General features: G+C 52.0%; 1 protein-coding gene across 1 annotated transcript in view; it reads left to right on the forward strand.

Annotated features, from left to right (window-relative positions):
• Positions 1 to 1414: 1414 nt before the first annotated feature.
• Adcy7 (adenylate cyclase 7) overlaps positions 1415 to 14458 on the forward strand; it is a 41050-nt gene continuing 28006 nt past the window's right edge. The window contains exon 1 of the mRNA XM_029561210.1: positions 1415 to 2139. The gene's annotated coding sequence lies outside the window, so the exon portion shown is untranslated. The remainder of the gene's footprint in view (positions 2140 to 14458) is intronic.

The following is a 14458-nucleotide window of genomic DNA, read 5'->3' on the forward strand; positions in this document are numbered from 1 at the left end:
ATTCTTCCGGAGCGTGCACTTCTCTGTTCCAGGGACCAAGGGGCTACAGGGCCCAGGAGTGGCAGCTTCTATTACCAATGAGGGGTATGGCGGCTTGATCTCTCGGGGCCTCCAGAAATTAAGCTGAAACTATCCTTCTGTCTCTGATCCTGAGTAGCTGGGACTATGGGTGTGTCCCACTACACCTGGCTATTGCCTGTTTTTCAGTTGGACCATTTGCCTTTTTATTATTGATTTTTACATTTTTATTTTTAAGTTTAGGGTGTGTGTGTGTGTGTGTGTGTGTGTGTGTGTGTGTGTGTACGCGTGCCAGGGTCGGGGGGGGGGAGAGAGGAAACCCTGGCTACAGGGCCCAGGAGTGGCAGCTTCTATTACCAATGAGGGGTATGGCGGCTTGATCTCTCGGGGCCTCCAGAAATTAAGCTGAAACTATCCTTCTGTCTCTGATCCTGAGTAGCTGGGACTATGGGTGTGTCCCACTACACCTGGCTATTGCCTGTTTTTCAGTTGGACCATTTGCCTTTTTATTATTGATTTTTACATTTTTATTTTTAAGTTTAGGGTGTGTGTGTGTGTGTGTGTGTGTGTGTGTGTGTGTACACGTGCCATGGTCCAGGTGGAGGTCAGAGAGGACAACCTGTGGGAGAAGGTTCTCTGTTTCCACCATGTGGGTCTCCAGAATTGAACTCAGGCTTGGCAGCAGGTGCCCTCTCACCGGCCCTGTGCGTGTTCCAGAGAGGAGTCTTTTTCAGCTGCGTTGGTTGCACATATCTTCTCCTAGTCTTTGGTTCGCCCTTTCTCTTCCTCAGGGGTACCTGTGCCTTGCCAGCCTTGGACACCCAGGCCTGGAAGATAGTGGCTGAAAGGAGGGCACTAATGACTAGCTTCTCTGTGAAGTTCTCGCTCCTGTGAAGTTCTCTGTGAAGTTCCCACTCGCTCCTGTTGCTTCTAGAAGTGTGGCTCCTGTAGTCTCCCCACCAGACAGCAAACCTAGTAGCCCTCAACACAGGATCTGGCTCTGAAATTGCACCAGTGTTAGGGCACTTGGCCAGTATGTGTTGGGTGCTGAGCACAAGAGACAGTTCTCAGCAATACGGTTGCCTGTGGGAAGACAGCCCACAAGGGAAAAGGGTAGGGACTGGGGGCCAGACCAGGAATATCCCCCTCTGTGGGAGGGGGAGACATGCTTTGCTTTGAGAAGTTCATTAGAAAGTAGGGTAATCTAGAGAAAAAGGAAAAAATAATCTCAAGTACCTCAAGTCACATGCCAAGAAAGGCTGCCCAAGAGCCAAATGCCGGGCCTCCCTCTCTGTCCGAGGGTCTCCTGCTTAATGCTTTTCAGCTCATGGCAGACATCTATGTCCCCATGATCCCAAGAGGAAACTGAGGCCTGACATGATAGAGAGGTACCCGGTGTTTTGAGTCCTGAGTTCATGATGACAATGCCTATTGCTGGGGTCTTCAAGGGCTCTCCTGTTTGGAGTTAGAGCTCCAAGGCTGAACAACAGCCTCACTCACCCTCATCCCCTCTGGGAGCAGATGTGAAATGCAGAAAGATCTGTGACCTCTTAGACAATGCCCGGGCTACCTCACTACAGGATGGAATGAGTCCAGGGAGGAAGGGGCCTGTGTGGGAGTGGCTCAGCCGAGGCTTGTGCCAAGCTGTCTGGGCTAATTGCTCAGTAAGGATGCATCTCTTTCCTTGTTTGAGCAGTCATCTTGGGGCTTCTAATGGAGTTTTTCAGTTCTTGTTTTATTTTTTATTTTTTTTCAAAATTGTTCCAGCTTTGAGCTTCAAATTTCCATGAAGTCATCGGAGCTGGGAGCCTGGGCTGGCCGCTCCCCCACTCCCGTGGCGGGCTCGCAGGCTGGGAGAGGGGCCCCCCGCACACCCCCATGGCAGCCAGTCCGAGTTGAGCGGAGCTGAGGGCCCAGGGTTAGCCTTTCTGCCACCACCACTGCAGCGAACAGGAAGTGGTGGGTCCCAGATGTGACTCACTTTCATTAGGTAGCTGGAGGAGAGAGCCTTCCCATGTGTGAGACTGGATGCCATCCCAGCAAGGCTAGCAGGGGCCCAGTGGCCACCTCCCGGCAAGCACAGAGCGTGGCTGGGCAGCTTCAGTGTCCCTGAAGAGTCAGGTAAAGTGTGATGTGGGCATGGGGTGGCGCCTGTCCCTTGGTCTGGGCCTGAGGGGACAGCAGGACAGGCCCTAGGCCCCAGGTGGGTGGGAGGAAGGCGAGGTTGGGCTTGGCTGCTGGTGGGCTGGGCAAGCTGGTGGGAAGAGGAGGCTCCCCAGCCTCCTGAGCAGCCAGCTGTGAGGGCGGCTCCCTACTGGGGAGCTCAGAGGGCTTATCACCCGCTTCCCCCAGCCTGGGAAAACATTTGCTGGCGACCACAATGTTCATTTGACCCTATCCACCTAGAATTCTGGGAACCACAGACTCTCAGCCCGCGTTTCTTTCAAGGTTATGATTTAACATTTACAAGTACACTTTACTTTTCTCACAGAAAGTAAAACCTAGCAAAGGAACTTATTAAATAAAACGAAAACTTATGAAAGTGGGGGCTGGAGTTTAGCTCAGTGGTAGAGTGCTCGCCTACCACACAAGGCTCTGGGTTTCATACCCAGCATTACAAATAAGAAAAACATTTTAAATTCTGAAAATGGTAGACACCTAAGAGAAAACCAAGATGTCTCGGGAAAAGGGGACAGTTCCTTTTTCCTTCTGCCCTCTCAACCCAAGGCCTCAGGGCCAAGGTGGGCCACCTGGAGGGGGTCCCATGCACACGGGTATGGGGTGGAGCAGGTGCTTTATCCCTATTCATCACTCAGATACAGAGGTCGGCGGAGTTGGGACTGGGGTTGTCCTCCCTGGCCAGTCTCTGGGAGAGGATGGCACAGTCTCTGGATGTGGGGCTGGCTGGGCCCGGTCTCAAAGGCCTGGACAGGAGGCCATAATGTATGGACCGGCTCTGCCAAGAAGGCTGGGCTGTCACCAACTCTCAGTTGGTGCAAGCAGATGATGTGGAGGATGGGCTAGACCAGTGGATCCCAGAGCATGAATGGTTGTTCCTCAGGTTTCAGCCTATGTGTGAATAAACATGTTTAAAATTTAAGTATTTAATGTTTGAATGAATTTTGGAAAAAAATAAACAAACCTGTAGAAAGATACTGACACAGCCTTGTCTTGGAGAGGCTGAAATGATGAGGGTGACTGGAAATCCGAGGTGTCTGACACCAATCTTGCAGCATGCCTTGAGTCCTGGGTTCTCCTGGGGCTCCGGGTTCCAGGTGTGCCGTCTCTGTGCCAGGGCAGAGTGTGCCACTTTGTTTAATCCTTACAACCATGGGATGCACTCAGGCAGAAGTGATGGTCATCATCAGGTTATAGGGCTCTCTTCTGCCTTGGATAGAAGATGGGAATACTTCTGGGGGAGTTGAGGATAGGTAGGGCCAGAGGATAGCCTGTGTCTCTTGTGTTAACCACTTTCTTCCTCTGTTCCTCTGTTTTCTCATCTGTAAAATGGGGCTGACAGTACCAGGAAGGTAAATAGGAGGGTCAGATGCATGTTGTCTGAGAGGTTGTGGACCAACAGAACCTCTGCAGCCTAGGGGCAGAGTATCCTACAGCCACTTCTGCCCAGTAAATAGCCTTCTGTCCTGTCTAGGAGGGTGGCACAACACCTTTATCTGGCCATAGGCTTTGGCTAGACCTGCTGCTGCTCACAAGTTTCAACACTGTGTCATGGCTGGGTGTCACCAGCCCTGGCTCAGACCAGCCTGGCTGAAGGATCCAGTGTTCTCTGTTTTCTCTGAGAAGCCTTGCCAAAGAGACTAGGTAGTAGGTGGTGTGGCAAGCGGCCTGGTCCTGAGCTCTGTTCCTGTGGCTGGCCTTTCTCCAGGGACACCTAGGACCGGGCTCTCTTACTGCTTTGCTACCTGCTGTCCTGGCAGGCTACATGTAGTGTGGCCAGGTGCTATGCTGGTGAGACAAAGCTGAGCGATCCCTGTGATCAGCACAGGGCTGGGGCAGCCAGCCTGGACCCAGGATGAAGCCAGTGATTCTAGGACCTCAAGCTGTGTAAGGACAGTTTCTCTTCTTCAAAGGTCACTCAAGAACCCCTTCCGCCTCCTAGGCCTTCAGGCTTGGCCTGTCTTCCCTGTCCAGCACCATCCCTGTCTACTCGTCACTCTGGGCCAGACTTCCGACTTGCTCCCAAGACTGGTGTGCTCTCTCCTGTGCTTTGCCTGTGGAGCCCCTCTGCCCACCAGCCTTCCTATTTCTGTCTTGCTCTTAGCTGGCATCAGGATGCCTGGCAGGAGTCCTGGGGTCCAGAAAGAAAGGAGCTAACGTGTCTGCCTTGAGCTCATCCCTGTGGCGGTCTTCTTCCTGGCCCTCGGTTCTGTGGCCAACCTGCTTTTGCTGTTGTAGGTTCCTGTGGTCGCTGGAGTGCCTTCCTTTATTATGTCCTCCTCTTCTGCCTCTGTGCCTGTCCCTGTCCCTCTCCACATGGCTGGCCACTGGAAGGAATTCCCTGACTTTGGGAGGAAGGGGGTCCTCAGTGAGTTCACTAGTGCAATGCCCCATTCTCAGCTGTGCTTCCAGACCCCAGGGCCACCTCCCTTTGCTTCCTCCCTGGGCATCAGGACCTAGGTGCAGGTAACAGGCCATGGCTCTGGGACACAGGCCTGGCTCTGGGAAGGTGCTCACACCCCTTTTGTATAATGGCAGGCTGGGCTCTCAGGAGCATGGAGCTCCCAAGGGGAGGGAAGGTATGCAGCACATGGTGCCAGTGATGACTTTTTGAGCCCTAAGCCTTGACTCTTACTGGCCCTTGCAGCACCTGTCTTCAAGGGCCCGGGCCCTGCCACCCAACTTGTAAGTGACTTAGCCTTGTGCCCCAGGCTCAGCTGACTTACATCAGTGCCTCTGACTAGGTGAGCAGGCCCAGGATTCTGCAGCACATGTGAGGTGACTGAGGCCTGGTAGGCTCTATAGCCTCCAGATCAGTATGAGTTTGTCTTGTTGGTGCTGTGGAAGGCACAGCATCATTCATGGACGTATCTCCTGGTCTCTCACTCAGCAGGAGGAATGTGGACTTGGGGCCCATGGTGGGCTTGTCTGCCCCATTGCCATTCTCTAGAAACCATTGCCTCCTCCTCCTGGCCTCAGCCTCCCTGCCCCTGCAGTAGGGAGGCTGGCTTCCCTACAATTGCAAGGGGCTGGGAAGGGCTTTCCTGTCCCTGCCTCCCACACAAATCTCCAGGGCCCCATTTGACTAGCAAGGAGGAGCCCTTTGAAGTGGGCTGAAGTGCTGCTCTAATGGGCCCTGATGGGAGTTGGCATATTTTGAAACACCCAGACTCCCTGGAGCTATTACTCAGCCTTTGGGAAGGTATGTGACAGTGTGTGTGAGGGGGTTGTCTAAGGTCAGAGCCAGCACTTATGTATTCCTTTCTTAGGCCTAGAAGGGGAGTTAGGGAGAAGAGCTACCTTGGGGGGCTGTCGAGCAGTGAGATGGAGAACCCTGGGAAGTATGTTCCTGGTCCTTCTACCTCAAGGTTCCTTAGGCTGACATGACCCTACGTGGTCACAGCCCCGACTTGTGTACTATCCTTTGTGGGAGGCCCCTGACGGTTGGGTACCATTACCAGTTCATTCTTTGTGCCAGAAGCCCAGAGGGGTTAGTGAACGTGCCTAAGGTCACCCAGTTCCTCACAGATAAAGCTGGATGCACACTTTGCTTTTGGGCTCAGAGCCTGTACTCTCTACTTCTAGGCATGGCTGTTTTCCACAGGCTGCACCTGGCCCACCCTGCTATCTCCTTCCCTGGTTTAGCAAGTTCATTACATGGCTCCTCTCTCCCAGTACAGGACGCATAAGAACCCTGTACTGTCTCCTTTCTTGTGGCTTCAGCATCTTGCTCTGAGCCTAGTGTAGCTGGGAGTCCAGAGAACAGTTGGAGGATGAACCTGGAAGTCCAGACTGCTTCCGTGGGCTGGGTGGGCTCCTTCCTGTTTTCAACATTGGTAGATTTATAAGGTGGCTTTATGGCCAGGACCATGGAGGGACAGGGGGCTTATCTTCATCAGTCAGGTGGGAACTGAGTCTCCAGAGATCAAATGGAAGGCCATACCTGGGCCTGCTTACACAGCCAATTGAGTGCTGGTCATATTGCAGTGTGGAGGAGAGTTTGCATGTCTGCTATGTAAGAGGTGGAGCAGTATGTGCCCAATGGCACAACCTCTGGGGAGGCACCACACAGCCAGGCAGCGACAGGCTAGGACAGCTCTGGGGAAGACAAGATGGCACTGAGGCCAGATGGAAAGGACTTGGCCTTCCTAGAGGAGATGGCTCAGCGCAGTGGTAGGAGTTGGCCAGGCTGAGGTGTTAGGAGATGGGCTATGGGTAGTGTTTTTAGGCCACCCGGGGCCCGGATATGAAAGGGTGGGGCTTATTTGGGGAAGTGAAAGCAGTCAAACCCCACAGCCAGGGAGAAGGCTGGGAAGTTGGCAAGGAAGTTTGGGCCAGGGGTAAGCAAGGGATGGGCTTGGTGTTCTTGGGGGTTCTGGTCAGGTGCAAAGACCCAGAAAGACTACTCTCAGGGGAGGTCTGGGTTTAGGGGATCAGGGGCTGCTGGGATGGAGGATCCGTCTGAGTCTTTAGTGCTCAATCTTCAGCCTAGCTCTGGAAGGCTGGAGTTTGGGAAAGGGCTGAAGGACAGAGGAGGGGGCTCCAGCTCTGGAAAGCTGTGGGGAGGGCCTCTGAGCCTGGGTGAGGGTGTGGCTCCGGAAGTCAGGCTGTGGTTTGGGGATGGAGGGGCTGCTTCCCCTAAAGATAAGCTCTTCCGGCTCTCGGCCTGCTCCCCCTGCCCCGCTTACTTACAGGTCCCCTTGGCCTTGATGGAGGGTCTCAAGAAGCCAAGGGAGAGAGGCTCTTAAGACCTTGGACTAGGGTAGTCCTTCCGTGGTTGGTGTCATGTTAGGCTGTATTGGGGCCTCTGGGCCATGTGGTAGCCTCAGTTTTGCTGTTGGGGCAGGGGCCTCACTGGGCGCCTCGGGTGGCTGCTGGGTTCTGGTGGGGAAAGCTGCTCACTGCTGCCTGACATACCTCTGGTGGTCCAGTGGGACAGACACCATGGAGTAATCAGGTCTGGAGTGGGTAAGGAATTGTCCTGGTCACTGAGCTAGGAAGAGGCAGAGCTGCACTGTGCGTTGAGCTCTGTCCTCTGTATTGTCTGGCTCATAGTATGTGTGGACCTGAGGTAGATGGGCCACATCTGGCCTGGTCAGCACTGAGAACTGTCTTCCTGCTTGCTCTCCCCACCTGGAAACTGCCTGTGGACAGCAGCCGAGTCCATGAGAGCTGCAGAGGACAGGCCTGTGCCTTGGGCTCTCCTCCCTATCTCCACCCAGGTGGGCGAGGTCAGGCTGGTCCCTGGGCCCACAAGTTGGTACATTGACAGGTCCTCCCACCCTGTCTGACCCAGGCACAGGAGCAGGTGGGGGGCAGCTTTAAGGAGCTTCCCAGCTGCCAGAAATGGGGAGCTACCACGGCCTGGGGAAACTTTCTGGGGGAAGGGCCTCCAAGGCGGGTCCTGGAGACTCCAAAATCAGCATTCCCTAAAGGAAGCTCATTAGGAGAAAAGTTCTTCAACCAAAAAAACTGGGAAAAAGCTGAGTTGTTTAATGCAGGCAGGCTGTTCTCCTGCCAGCTCTGACTTGCTCATATGTACAGGGTCTTTAAATAATTAATTAATTAATTAATTATTAGTTGGTCTTTTTTGAGACAGGATTTCCTGTAGCCCCAGCTGGTACAGGGTCTTTAAAAGGGGAGAGGAGACCCAAGCCTGTGATCAGTGCCACTGTGGACGTGAGTGTAGCTTTCCTTGGCCATCCTGCTCCAAAAAGTGTGCCTCAGGAAATGCAGATGAAAGGTTAAGAATGAGCCTAGAGGCCATAGAGATGGCTCCACAAAAGAGCACTTGTTGCTCTTGGAGAGGACCAGGTTCGGTTCCCAGTACCCACATGGCAGCTCACAACCATTTGTAACTCCAGTTCCAAGGGCTCATTGCTTTCTTCTGGCCTCCACGGGCACTACGCACTCATGTGCTGTACATACATATATTCAGGCAAGCATTCATACACATAAAATAGAAATAAATAAAACCTTAAAAAAAAAAGAGAGAAAGAGAAAGAGCCTAGTTTTAGAGTGGAGCAGGCCTGAGTTCAAATCTCAGGTGATTGCTTCCTGGCCAGTGAGCTTTTGATGACCAAGTTAGGACCCCAGAGGTGAGTGCCAAGGCTATCAGTGGTTCCTGGGGAGCCAGCCTGGTCACTATACTAGGAGTTCTGAGGAGGGTAGACGACTTTGTCTCTTGGTGATGTACAGAGACTACAGGGCACATCTTGTCTGCCAGCAGGCCTAAGGGGCTTGGGGCATCATACAGTGCTGTCTGGGATGTCACCTGCCAGCTCCTCCTGCTTGTACCAGCCTCCTCATCCCCTGACTCATGGCTACTTCCTCCAGGCAGGACCCCAGGTGTTACTGCTGTGTTATTGCTTGGGACCGTGAAAGCCAGCCTGAGCAGGTAATTTCTGTTCTGTCCTCCCCAGAGGCCAGGCCAGTTAGTGCTGCGGGCTTCAGACAGTACTGGGGGACAGGGAGTGTAACGCTTCCCAGTTCACTCACGTTCTTCCACACACCTGGCCCTTTATGCTGGTGCGGCAATAGGACCACCTAGTTGTAAGTGCTTTGTGCCAGATGCTGGCTCGGCATTGTGCCTATATGACCCCACAGAACCTTCTCAAAGTCCTGTGGTAAGACAACTTTTCTCTCCGTTTTCCAAAAGAGAGGCACAGAGCAGTCATGCAACTAGATCTGATAGATCCTGGAGTCATTTTTTTTTCTATTAAGACTTTAATTGCACACTCAATATGACAATACAAATAGAAATTAAACATGACACTTAGTCACTGGGACCAGAGTGAATTTATTTTTTCTGTGTCTGGTTCAATCTGTATCTCCTAGGCACAGAGCAGTCATGCAACTAGATCTGATAGATCCTGGAGTCATTTTTTTTCTATTAAGACTTTAATTGCACACTCAATATGACAATACAAATAGAAATTAAACATGACACTTAGTCACTGGGACCAGAGTGAATTTATTTTTTCTGTGTCTGGTTCAATCTGTATCTCCTAGGCATGACGTTGGCCCCGTGGAGCTTTCACAGGCTGTCCTGGAACCTGTGCACACTGTGGACAGTGTGCTGCAGATCGTCTACTGTAAGGATGTATTGCACTGTAATTGGTTTCACCAGCTCTGACTTGTAGACATGCTTCTCAGTTAAAACAATGTGACAAGGAATCTCGTGTGTGTGTGTGTGTGTGTGTGTGTGTGTATGACTATATACATGCAAGGGTCTTTGCCTGATCTTATTGGAGTAGCTCCCCGTCTCCCTCAGAGGTCCTGTTCACTCGTAGTCTACCAGGGGTGAACGTGTGTGCTGGTGCCTTATGAAGTGTGCTCATCTTTGCTGACCAGACAGGTAAAATTGTTTTTTATTGTAGTTTTCGTTTGCATGTTTTTCTTTTTGTTTCTTTTTTTGTTTGTTTGTTTTTTTTTTGAGACAGAGTCTCGCTGTAGCCCCAGCTGCCTTGGGTCTATGTAGACCAGGGTAGTCTCTATCTCACAGAGGCCTACCTGTCTCTGCCTTCTGAGTGTTGGGATTAAAATGTGCACCACTGTGCCTGGCTCTTGAATTTCCTATTATAGGTAAAGTCATCCTTTTTCCAAATGTTTAAAACTATTTGAGTTGACTTTCTGTTTGTGTCCTCCCTTCCACTGGGCAATTGGTCTATTTGTAGGAGTTCTTTACGTGCGAGGGAGATTAGCTCCTGGTGATATGAGCTGCAAATATATTTCCCCCTTTCTGATGTTCTTTTGATTATTGTAAGTTTTTTTAACCATGTGGTAAATTTTGTTTATTTACATACTTGAATTTGTTAGTCTTTTGCGTCAGGTTAGAAAGGCCTTAGTTACTCAACTGTTACCTGGGACTGCTCTCAAGTTCTCCTGACCTTTTATTTTTTATTTTTATTGTTTTAAATATTTTATTATTTATTATTTTTATTTTATGTTTATGTGTGTATTGCCTGCATGTGGGTAAGTGCACCCCTGTTGTGCAATGCCCATGGAGGTCAGAAGAGGCTGTCAGATCCCGTGGAACTGGAATTACGGACAGTTGTTAGCTGCCATGTAGGTGCTGAGATTCGAACCCGGGTCTTCTGCAAGAACAACCAGTGTTCTTAACCACTGAGCCATCTCTCCAGCCCCTTTCCTGCCCTTTTTGAAATTCATCCTGTATTGGTTGAGACCCTGGCCAGCCCTCTGCCCTCTGCCCCCGTTAAAGGAGTAAAGACTCAAACACTGTCTTGCTCCCCTGTGAGTTACTAGGGAGACCCGACTCTTCGACCACCTTGCGCCCTCCGCAGCAGCCCAATGTTTGCATGAAGCCTTGAGCAAAGTATGAGGCCATCGGGCAGCTTCCTGGATGTCTATCTGGGGTCGACCTGGCACCAGTGAGGTCCTCGAAGGCCAGTTAGACTTCCCCTTTCTGTTCTTTCTTATCAAGGGAAAGGGGATCAGAAATCAGTTCTGCGTGGGCATAAAAGTGTTTCCATTCTGAAGGCTGTGGGGAGCTAGCGAGGACAACATTAAAGAAATGACCCACGAATGGTGGAATTTGGAGCACAAGGTGGGGACAGGGCCAGTGTGATAGTTCAGTGGGTAAAGGTACTTGTCACCAAGACTGATGATCAGGAAGTGGTGGAATGAATGGTAGGAGAGAACCACCTCCCACAAGCTGTCCCCTGAGCTCCAGTGTACACACACACACACACACACACACACACACACACACCATACACAAATAAAATGAATAAATAAGGCCGGGTGTGGTGGCGCATGCCTTTAATCCCAGCACACAAGAGGCAGAGGCAAGCGGATCTCTGTGAGTTCAAGGCCAGCCTGGTCTACATAGTGAGTTCCAGGACAGCTGGGGCTACAGGGGGACCCTGTCTCAAAAAGACCAAAAAAAAAGAATAAATAAATGCAAAACAATTTTAAAGAAACAAACTGGTGTGGGCAAAGGGGACAAAGCACGTTGCCTGGCTCCCACTATGTGCAGCCCCTAGCAGATGTGGTGGGGGACCTGAGGCCTCTGCCCTCTGGTGCTTGTTCTGGGACATCTTGTGCTGGCTCTGGCCAGGTGTCTGGCATACAGATCTTGTTGCTCTTCCTCTGAGGGAAGGCATGCTGAGGGATGAAGGAAGGGAGGGAGGGAGGAAGGAGGGAAGGAAGGAAGGAAGGATGGAAGGAGGAGGAAGGAAGGAAGGAAGGAAGGAAGGAGGAAGGAAGGAAGGAGGAGGAGGAGGAAGGAAGAAGGAAGGAAGGATGAGGAAGGAAGGAAGGAGGAAGGAAGGATGGAGGAGGAAGGAAGGAGGAAGGAAGGAAGGAAGGAAGGAAGAAGGAAGAAAGGAAGGAGGAAGGAAGGAAGGAAGGAGGAGGAAGGAGGGAGGGAGGAAGGAAGAAAGGAAGGAAAGAAGGAATAGCCAAGTCCTGGGCAGGCTCCACCAGCCCTTACTAGAGTGGAGGACTGATCTGTTATATTAGTATTTTAACAGGGAGGCTGTCCTGGCACATTCCTTGATCACAGCACTCAGCACTCCTGAGGCCTAGGCAGGAGGATGTAGAGTTTGAGGCCAGTCTGGGTTAGTTACATAGCAAGGCCCTGTCACAAACAAACAACACAAAGAATAAAACAAAATAAAAACAGAACTGGGGAGAACTTCTTGCCTAGCAATGGAAGAATGCAGAGCTGAAGAACTGTCTCTCAGCCTAGAGTTAGCCCTCTACACCCAGGTGACGAGCCAGCCTGCCCCTGGTTGTCCACAGCCTTCAGACTCTTCACTGAGTGCTTCCACCCCAAACCCATCTCAGAGCTGAGCCACAGAGGCCTGACACACTGCTCTTTTGCAAGAGGGGAGACTGAGGTCCAACTCAGGCTAGAGCTTTGCCCAAGGTGACAGAGCAGGTTGGTAACTGGCACATCAGGCTCTGGACTGGGCCTGTGGTCCCTGGGGCTAGGTAAAGCCTGGGAGATCTGGTGAGGTGTGGATGGAATCCAGCTGATGTACTCACGGCACTGAGGACTTCCAATGATTGCTAACTGGCCTTCGAGGACCTCACAGGCTTCACAGGCTGGCCTCAGGAGATGGTCTTGCTCCTCTGGGTTGGGCCTCACTCCTGGGCTCTGGTCCTGAAGGACTTCCTCCATCTGGGCTAGGCATTAGCTCTGAGTTCACATGCCCCCTTGTCCCTGAAAGTTTGGCTCAGCCAACTGTATGAGTTTGCAGACCCCTTGCCTATCTAGTGAGACACCAGGGTCCTTGCAGAGTACGAACAGCATTCCTCCAAACCTTACATTGGTCAGCAAAGAGCTAGATGGAGCCGTGTGGTACAGCAGGCATTGGCTCTTCCACTCCACTGAGGGCAGTTCCTGCTCTCATTCTTCTGGAGAAACTTCAGGAACCTTCTTTGCTTTCCCTGGTCACTCATGGACCCGAGTCCTTATCCTGCACTGCTGTAAGCCTGCCTTTGCTGTTATTTCACAAGCACTGGGACCAGCTGTATAGAATGACAGACAGACAAGCAAATCCTAGGAGGACCCCGTGGGAGGCTGGTACTAGGGTCTGACTAGCTGATGCTGAGCTGGGCCTGGGAGGGCAATGTGGAGGCCATGACCCACAGTGCTCTGGGGCCAGGGCCAGGCAGGGGAGGGAGGCACACAGGGAGAGGCCAGTAAGGTGGGATCACTTAGTCCTGGGGTTTTCTTGGGTACTCCCACAGCTTCTGGTACCTCAAAGCTCAGCGTTTCCTGAAGAAATTGACTTGGTCAAAGACCTTTTCAGCAAACAGGGGTCTGCTGGGGATGGTGATGCTTCCCAGTGACCCTCACTGAGGCTTGGGAACAGGGCATGTTGTATAGGTGACAGCAATAGCAGATTACAAGGGCAGGGCAAGCCCAGGGCCTACTGAGGCCTGTCCTCCCCACAGGCCTGCAGAGGGCCTCTCATGCCTCAAGGGCCCCACTTCCCTTTTCTGAGGCCACTCAGGCCCTAGGCCCTCTGCAGCTCCATACTTGCTGAGGAAGCTGTACTCGGTTCCTGCTGGTTCTATCTGGGTAAGGAAGTGGGCACCTGCCTCATTTGTGGCAGTGGGTGGTCTACAAGCTGCTACCAGTTCCATGGGGTGTGTGTGTGAGGGTCTCCTGAGCAGCTCCGAGGGCACAGTCCCTTTCTGGCCCTGTGTGGTTTCAGCTTCTTGCCTCCTGTCACTGTCCTACTGGGGAACTGGTCAGGACTTTTGAAAAGGCCCCATCCCTGCCTGGGATATAGGAAGGGAGAAGGAGGTTTGGCTCAGAGGGTTTCTTGAAGGGGGCAGCCCTCCTGGATCCTGCTGCCAGGCCTTGTTCCTGTCCCTGTCCCTGTAGGGCAGAAGAAAGTGCCTGATGGCCTCACTTAACCTCCACCATTTTTCACTGTTGCATCTGTGTTCTGGCTGTGCAGTGTTTTGGCCTTGTAGGGGAAGGATAAATAAAGGGGTTGCCATTTTGAGATATTATGGAATTTTTGGATGGTAGTACTGTGAGGGTGACAGGTAGGAGAGGGGTGGGCTCTGGATAGTTTATGTTCAAGTCATAGCTCTCTGTTTTCCTAGATGTGTGACCATGGGCAATGACTGAGCCTCTCTATGCCTCATTTCTCAAATCTAGGAGACTGGAACAGTCAGCCTATACATGGAAATACAGAGTTAAGGACCCGGTACCATACAGGAGGGCTCTGATTTTCATTTATAGCTGAATTTCAAGACCTGCTGGGAGCCCAGAGCACTCCAGGTTGCTTGCTGGTGTTCCTTTGCGGAGCATACCTCTGGGCCCTCTTGTGCTCCTCCAAGGGGCTTTCTGAAGGCCACTAGAGAGGATGTGGGCTTCCCCACTGCTCTCGACTACTGCAGCCCTGGGTCTCCTGCTTCCTCACTGCCCCAGGTCTTCTGGGGCCTAGCTAGGTCTGGGCTGTGGAGCCTGGATTGTGGTGACAGGAATGAATGGAATGAGAATATGGGGGGTGCCCCCTCCCTGGCCCAGCTCCCTTCCTGAGAGGCCTTCCAGAGCGGTTGAAGCTGGACTGTATCTGCAAGGCTCGCTCTTATTCTGTGCTGCAGAAACCCTTTCATTCTATACCTACACAGGGGCCGTGTGTACTTCTTGGCTGTGACACAAGGGGTCAGGAAGCTTGACATGGTCCTAGGAGTTCTTTGTTGCAAGTGATAGAAACTCTAGGTGACTTAAGCTGAAAGGAGCATCCAGAATCTCATGTGGTTGCAGTAGGCT

The sequence above is a fragment of the Nannospalax galili genome, unplaced genomic scaffold, assembly GCF_000622305.1.
Source record: "Nannospalax galili isolate Female #2095 unplaced genomic scaffold, S.galili_v1.0 scaffold1353, whole genome shotgun sequence".
Lineage (NCBI taxonomy): Eukaryota > Metazoa > Chordata > Mammalia > Rodentia > Spalacidae > Nannospalax > Nannospalax galili.